We start from the raw sequence: 8,250 nt of genomic DNA, 5'->3' as shown, positions 1-8,250 counted from the left end.
ACTGCTCCAGTCGGTTCCTAAACCCTGGCTTAAGAAACAATCATAACAGTTGACGTTCTAATTTTACATCTATGAAGAGACCAATCAGCTAATCTGCAGATCAAGGCTAAAAACATCAACAATAGAACCAAAGGAAGGATTGGGTTTTTAGCAGAACTCTCCTCACAGATCTCCTGCTCCTCACAGATGTCCTGCCCTGGTGCTGGCAGAGTATTCGTTGTGTAATCTCCAGCCTTCGCTGAAGTCTGAACGTGTGTCTTGGATGCATGGCTGTGTCTTAGCCGTGGGGGTGTGTGCTGTTTGACTGATTGAGGTTGACTGGCTCTGCGGCTGAGTTACACAATTTTATTTATGACTGTGCAGGAGCCCCATGGGGACAGAAGGCTCCCGACCCTATCAGAGCCCAGGGTGGAGTGATTTAGTTTGACACGGGGGGTGGGGTGGGGTGGAGCTAGGCTTCAATGTTTGGTAGTTTTGGTGTTAATCCTCTACTAGCTACTGACCGTATCAGTTTGTCTCCTCTCACATCTTCGTAATCCAATCTACACTGAACACTAGGGACGGTACACTCAAGTTACGATAAGATATGATTCACAATGTTTTGTTCACGATACGATTTCATCATGATTTTTAAAAAAACAGATAATGACCAAATACACTGATCTCTTATCTGTAGAAACTATGCAACAACAACATTGATAATAATACCATTATCAATGTTGGTAATACCAGAAATGGCCTTGTGTGCTTCATGAACTGAAAGTGTTCTCTTAAATAACATAAATAACAGGATGCAAAAAAATTCAAATTTTCACAAAATTTTCACAAAAACATCATGCGTTTCCTCCTCTTAAAAGGAAAACTGGTCTTATTTACATTACTAACTGTCAACATCATAAAAATCTAAAAAAAAAAACAGTAACACTGTAAAACACTGTTGGTGACCTTTAAAGATCTTTCCGCGTTCGGTTCAACCACCTGACTGTTACTTAGGCTACGTAGGGACCTGACGTCTTGGTTTAATAACGCATCACAATCAACGTTTTTAGGTGCATACTGCCACCTATTGTACTGGAGTGTGTACTCTCATGGTATGACCAGTGACTTTTTGAGATAACGCAGCCTACTCCTTTACGCCTTAAACCGCTGGTAATTGTCTCGAATATTTTGACGATTTTTAACTGACTCACGACGCATCGATACATCCCTACTAGACCCAAACTGTGAAACAGCCGTGTTACACTAATGTCTTAGCACTGTGGTACGTTCTTAAATAGGCCAGAATGCATTGGACTAGCTTTATGCGATCTAAGGGTTTAGCCTCCTACAACCCTACAGCTTAAAACAAAAAAAACAAAAAAAAAAAACACTGTCAACATTTTCAGACCCACTTGCGCAGATGCTCGTCACGCTCTACCAGCTACACCTGCCGGGGTTTGTGCGTCTCATGAGTCAGGTGCCTCCGAGGACCTCAGTCCTGGACGAGCTAATTTAAAAACAAACAGATGGTAGAACAGGAGAAAAAAGATGAATATTCAGGACCGTATCTGTGAACGTCAGTCTGTATCAGTCGGTCAATGGATTGGTTTGAGAGAAACTTAAGAGAAAAAGGGCAGATGTCGTAACCTTCAATCACTATCTACCTGCACCGCAATGTTGATCCACCAGGATCACCCATTGGGACACTGCGGTTGTAAACCAAGTTTTAAAAGAGCTGATAACATTCGTGGACCCTGCGTTTGATAACAGGCAAAGGTTGGACGAGTCCTGTTGATCTGTCAAGCCCTGCTCTTGAAATTAAAAACTCAAATTATAGACATTATCGGTCGTTTCCATACCAACAGTTCTAGTTTGTTGACAGTTACAGGAGATACCGTACGAGTGAACGGAGGTCCTGAGGCAGTGTGACGGCCGAACAACGAGAAGAACTTTACGCCAATCAAGACGGAAAATTTCTAACTGCATTACTTTAAAACACACACACACACACGCTGGTCTCTTATCACTCCTCCTCCGTGCCCCCAACTGCGGTCGGTGTTTATCATTAGCTGTAGTCCTGTCTGATCTCAGAACATGCAGTACTTTTCTCATGTTTTCCATGCAAGTGCTGGATTAAAGTCCACTGCATGTACCCAGTGTGTCAGAAATGTACACACACACACACACAGACAAAACCACAAGAATAGCTCCATCACACACGCAGTAAAGATAGAGAGAGCAAATATATTCAGTGCCATGGCTGCAGCTTGTTGACAGTGGACACTCAGTCCCTCAGTCCCGAGTACACGAGTGTACTCTTAGCAACATGACAAGGTTGCACATCACATGTACTGGTCACGTTTAAAAAAAAACATCATAGCTATTGTTGCTATTTTTTTTTGCGTTTGGACCGAGTTCATAAACTCCAAAGTACCGCGCTCTTCTCCTACAATGTTCGAAGACTAACTGTGGGACGCCTCTCACGATAAAACAAAGCGACAGACGATGACGATGATGTTAGAGTAGATGACGCTGGACATGTCACTCAAACACATGGTGGCCATAAGACGCCTACTGAGTTGTCAGGTAGACCTGTCCCATATGGGCTAGCGGTTAGGATTCCTGGTTTTCACCCAGGTGGCGGATCTTTCCGTAATTTCCCTTTGGGATCAATAACGTGTCCAGCTATCTCTATGTGGTAGAAATTTGCACTGATGGTCAAGATTTTGACCTTTTACTGCCCAGTTAGGACGTGGTGTGTGTTTCTTCGGTGGGCACCTCATGTTCTTGCGTTCTTGAACAGGTAACCTCAGGGCGTTGGCGAGGTGAAATGCACGTCCCAGCACGTCTAACCCAAAACAGTTTCATCATTGCGTTGCAAAACAACTTAAATATAGGACAAGTGGGACTGAAACTGAGCCACACACAGTCGGTCTGTTGATGTCTGAAGAAAAACGTCGATCAAATGTCGTCTAAATCACAGCAAAAATGTGACGTCTGCTTTCAAACTAAGTCTAAGATGCTGGAGACACAGAGATCAGTCTGAACTGGTTTTAATCATTAACCCCTGTCTGAGGACTTTCTGACTGAGCCTGGTATAAGGCCCTCCTGGTCTAGATGCTGATGTGTCTCTGGATGAGACCGCTGCCTCCGAGGTTGTATGGTGTTGTGTCAGGAGCATGTTCTCTGTGGTTTCTTGATCTGGATCAGTGTTGTCTAAGTACAGACCTCAGAGCAGTGATTAAAGGAACCATGTCTTTATGTAGTACAAAACCAGGCGACGCACAGAAGCATTTCAGAACGTTGTCATCAACAACAACAGACAGTCTGTGAAGGACCTGTCTTCTCTGCACCACATACAGTAGGTGTGAGTACTGACTTAAGCCGAGCCTCAGTCGTGTTCTTCATCTTAGTCATGGACTGGATGAACCTGGTAAACTGGACTGGTTTAGAAGGACTAGAATCAGTTTTAATTCCATCCACTTATCGTTTTTAAGAAAACACTTCACAGTCAAGGATCCTCTTATGAAAAACTAAACCGGAGGTTCTGAGGGGCTAAATGACAATGATGACACAGACAAAAAAATGATCACACAATTCAACAAACAAAACCGACAAAAAATTGAACGGGGTTAAAGTCATACCCGGACTGTTTTTGTCAAGTAAACAGGAAGGACAAATAAGGATGGAAGCCAATTGAGGTAACCGAGAGATAAGTCACGAAACAGTTTGACTTACTCAGTCGGTGACTTCCTGGTCGGTGACTTCCTGCTCATTGACTTTCTGTTCATTAACTTCCACATAGTGACTTGTTAGCAACTTCCTACTTATTCACATCCTACTCTTTGATTTCCTGCCTAGTGACTTCCTGCTCAGTGACCTCCTAGTCAGAAATACCTGCCCAGTGACTTCCTGGTCATGAACTACCTGCCCAGTGACTTCCTGGTCATGAACTTCCTGTCCATTGACTTCCTGGTCAGAAACTTCCTGGTCAGAAACTTCCTGTACAGTGAATTCCTGGTTAGAAACTTCCTGCCAAGTCAATTCCTGGTCAGAAATCTCCTGCCCAGTGACTTCCTGGTCAAAAACTTCCTGTCCAATAAATTCCTGTTTAGAAACTTCCTGCCCAGTGACTTCCTGGTCAGAAACTTCCTGGTCACAAACTTCCTGTACAATGAATTACTGGTTAGAAACATCCTGCACAGTGACTTCCTGGTCAGAAACTACTTGCCCAGTGACTTCCTGGTTGGTGACTTCCTGCTCATTGAATTTCTGTAGTGACTTCCTGGTCACAAACTTCCTGCCCAGTGACTTCCTGGTCAGAAACTACCTGCCCAGTGACTTCCTGGTCAGAAACTTCCTGCCCAGTGACTTCCTGATCAGAAATTCCTTGGTCAGAAACACCTTCCTGCTCATTGACATCCTACTCTTTGATTTCCTGCCTAATGACTTCCTGCTCAGTGACCTCCTGGTCATAAACTTCCTGTCCAGTGAATTCCTGGTTAGAAACTTCCTGCTCAGTGACTTCCTGGTCAGAAACTTCTTGGTCAGAAACTACCTGCCCAGTGACTTCCTGGTCAGAAACTTCCTGCCCAGTGACTTCCTGGTCAGAAACTTCCCGTCCATTGACTTTCTGATCAGAAACCTCCTGCCCAATGACTTGCTAGTCAGAAACTTCCTGCCCAGTGACTTCCTGGTCAGAAACTACCTGCCCAGTGACTTCCTGGTCATAAACCTCCTGCCCAGTGACTTCCTGATCAGAAATTCCTTGGTCAGAAACTACTTGCCCAGTGACCTCCTGGTCATAAACTTCCTGTCCAGTGAATTCCTGGTTAGAAACTTCCTGCTCAGTGACTTCCTGGTCAGAAACTTCTTGGTCAGAAACTACCTGCCCAGTGACTTCCTGGTCAGAAACTTCCTGCCCAGTGACTTCCTAGTCAGAAACTTCCTGCCCAGTGACTTCCTGGTCATAAACTTCCTGCCAAGTCAATTCCTGGTCAGAAACTTCTTGCCCAGTGACTTCCTGGTCAGAAACTTCCTGTCCAGTGACTTCCCGGTCAGAAACTTGCCCAGTGACTTCCTGGTCATAAACTTCCTGCCAAGTCAATTCCTGGTCAGAAACTTCATGCCCAGTGACTTCCTGGTCAGAAACTACTTGCCCAGTGACTTCCTGTCATTAACTTCCTGCCAAGTGAATTCCTGGTCATTAAGATTCTCTAGTCTTTGGTAAATGCATTAGTTTGTCTTTCTTTGCCTGAGGTGAACCATGAGATGGTGGAAGCAGTCGCTGCAGTAACCGGGGCTTCAGACTGGAATCTCAGCTGACAAAGATAAGTGGGGTTACAGTCGTCTCATGAGTGGGGCCAACACAGAGCCCACCCACATAGACTGGTGCTGTGTATGGCGTCTGCTGCTTTACAGTGACTCCCACAACACTGTTCCCACAAAACAAAAACAACTCCTTATCAGAGCCCATCAAGACCAGCGCTAGATTTATGCAGGTGTATGTCAGAGGGGAAGAGGAGGGGGCAACTTTCCTTAAGCAAAGTTTCTGTTCGTCGGAAATATATCGAATATTTGCTAGGGCCGAATATATGCTAGGGCCGAAGAATCCGGCCCTAGCATGCTGAGCAGTTTGTCGACACGTGAGAACCTCTGTCCCTCGGAAGAGACGTCTTCACTCAGATGTCAGAACCTGTTGAACAACCTGAGTGTTGAGGTGTGGCCTCGGGCAAGAGGCAGCGTTTGTCAGGATCTGTCCTGACTGTTGTTTCCTGGCTGCTGACTGTGACTACGTTAATCTCTCAAAAGTATCTCGCTGCGTGTCACTGCTGTCGGAGCCACACGTTAGCTAACGTTCAATGGTTGAATATTTCCCACTTTTCCTATTACCCCAACGGTTTTGATTTCTGTCCATGACCTGTGGCTGTTGGAGTGTATGTGTGTGTATGTGACTCTACAGGCAGAGTGATAAGGTTACACAGATGGGTGTGTTTGTGTCTCTGCTCTGTGGAACTTGAACTCACTCTTCTGTCAGTAAACAGTTCCACAGAACTATCAGCTGACAATGAAAAGACCAGTGATCAACCCTCCAGGGCTGGTGGTCTACTTTCCCCAGGTGTCCACCTGGTGCCTCTGTTTGAGAGGACAGTGCTACTAGTCAACGAGACAGGAAACAGAAATAATAATAAAAAATCATTTGATCTTTATCGATCCCACACTTGGGAAATGATTGTGTTAACAGCAGATCTGCTGCAATGGGCTGCCCCTTGGGGGCGCCAAGTATTACTATTCTCACCTGGGTTCAGTTTATGGTTTTAACTGTTGTCCCTGGAACTTTATTCTGTCTGTTCAGAGACTCTAGAAGTGACAAAGGAGAAAGGGAGCCTATCCTTTCATCCAACCATCTAACAATCCATCTATCCATCCACTTATCCAACAACCCATCCATTTATTCATCCAACAATCCACCCATCCATTTATCTAACAATCCATCCACCCATCCAACAATCTATCCACCCATCTACTCATCCAACAATCCATCCATCCAACAATCCATCCATCCATCCACTCATCCATTCACTTATCCAACAATCCATCCACACATCCAACAATCCATCCATCCACAGATCCATCTACTTATCCAACAATCCACCCATCTACTCATCCAACAATCCATCCATCCACTCATCCAAAAATCCATCCATCTACTCATCCATTCACTTATCCAACAATCCAACCTTCCAGTCATCCAGCAATCTACCCATCCATCTTCTTAACCACCCTTCCATCCACCACTTAAGCTTCCAGGACACTGGGGGACAAGGCATGATAGTCATTTCCTTCGGCTGTCCCAGTTAGAGCTGGGGTCTAACTAACTAAAGACTTCAGGTGAGAGCAAGGTTACAGCCTGAGAAGATCTCCACTCCATCGTAGAGTAAAACAGCTATTCACACCTTCATACACAGACAGGGAGAAGCCTCCAGTATGATCATAAGATTAAAAAGTCACTTTGTTCTGGTGCATTAACATAAAAACATATGCTCTTAATTAAGGCTTCTTTGCGGTTCATTCACTGCCTTGATTGTCATTTTCAGAGGCTGTCAAACAGCCGATGAGCCACTTAGAACAAGTCATTTACACCATTAATGGAGGCTAAAAAGTGTGCGTACGTTGTAGGCAACAGGTCTGTATGCGTGTGTGTGTGTGATTGTTGTGGTGCCGTGTTTGGTCATATGTGGTCCCACACCACAGTGGAAACTGTGTGTGAGCAGTGTGAGAAGCTTTTCAATAGATTCAATGGATCACACTGACTGCTGCTGTCTCACAGTGAATGGCTGCATTGACAGAACGTCCTGGAGGTTGGACTTGGCAAAGTGGACGAACACACACAAAGACACGCGTGGACACACACACAGTGACACCAGAGTGCACTCTGTGTGTACAAGGAATTAACAGGGACATACAGAATACAGAATGTAGATATGGTTAGTATATAGTTAGAATGCAATGGAATTAAATCATTATGTTATGGTTTCATTAGTATATATTAACTGTGCGTTGGTATTTAATTTAAATTAAATAAATTAATATTATTTACTATTTTACTTCATGTTACTTCATTTTTGACACAGGATTTCAAAATAAACAAAGGAAGGACAATGAAGGAGAGGAGCGAGCACGCACGCACACACACACAAACACACTGCACTTCACCAAGCTCCTCCTCTGTTGCCAGGTTACTGTTGTCACTTACGATACAGCCACATCAGCCTATCACATCGGCTTGCGTCAATTTTCAAGGCGGAGCTTCACTGTGCTCCACCGTGGAAGGAAGTGACTCAGTGACATCACTTCCTGTTGTTTTTTTTGTCATCACTAACCTATTTCACTCACCTCTCTCTCTCTATCTCTCTCACACACACATGCAAACACACACTACATGAGTGGGAGGGTGTTGTTATTAATTTGACCGTTTTGCTTATTTTTTTTACATTATCGTCTAATATCACTACGGTGTGTAAATGTCTGTGAAACGAAATTATTTCCAGAATTTAATAGCACTCAATCTTTTATTTTTGTAATTCTGTTTTTAAGGATGTTGAAGCAAAAGTGTTAACATCGTTTATTTTCATTATTTTTTTAAAAAACTTTTTTTTTCTCATGCGATTACGTCAGTAAGGAGAACTGACCTGAATATGGCCTTTGAACAAAAAACTTTTTTTTCTCATGCAATTACGTCAGTAAGAACTGACCTGAATATGGCCTTTG

The 8,250-nt window shown here is 44.0% G+C and overlaps 1 protein-coding gene and 1 long non-coding RNA gene across 2 annotated transcripts in view; one reads left to right on the top strand and one right to left on the bottom strand.

The window, feature by feature from the left end:
• Positions 1-1,343, bottom strand: part of LOC112487789 (uncharacterized) — a 20,856-nt gene extending 19,513 nt beyond the window's left edge. Inside the window, exon 1 of the long non-coding RNA XR_003051211.1 lies at positions 1,007-1,343. This is a non-coding gene — a long non-coding RNA (uncharacterized LOC112487789). The remainder of the gene's footprint in view (positions 1-1,006) is intronic.
• plekha6 (pleckstrin homology domain containing, family A member 6) overlaps positions 1-8,250 on the top strand; it is a gene marked incomplete at its 5' end in the record, with an annotated part of 48,185 nt that overhangs the window by 23,903 nt on the left and 16,032 nt on the right. The gene's annotated exons all lie outside the window — the stretch shown is intronic.

The sequence above is a fragment of the Cynoglossus semilaevis genome, chromosome 11 (assembly GCF_000523025.1).
Source record: "Cynoglossus semilaevis isolate Cse_v1.0 chromosome 11, Cse_v1.0, whole genome shotgun sequence".
NCBI lineage: Eukaryota > Metazoa > Chordata > Actinopteri > Pleuronectiformes > Cynoglossidae > Cynoglossus > Cynoglossus semilaevis.
The sequence above is the reverse complement of the archived record's forward strand: the minus strand, read 5'-3'. Positions and strand labels throughout refer to the sequence as shown.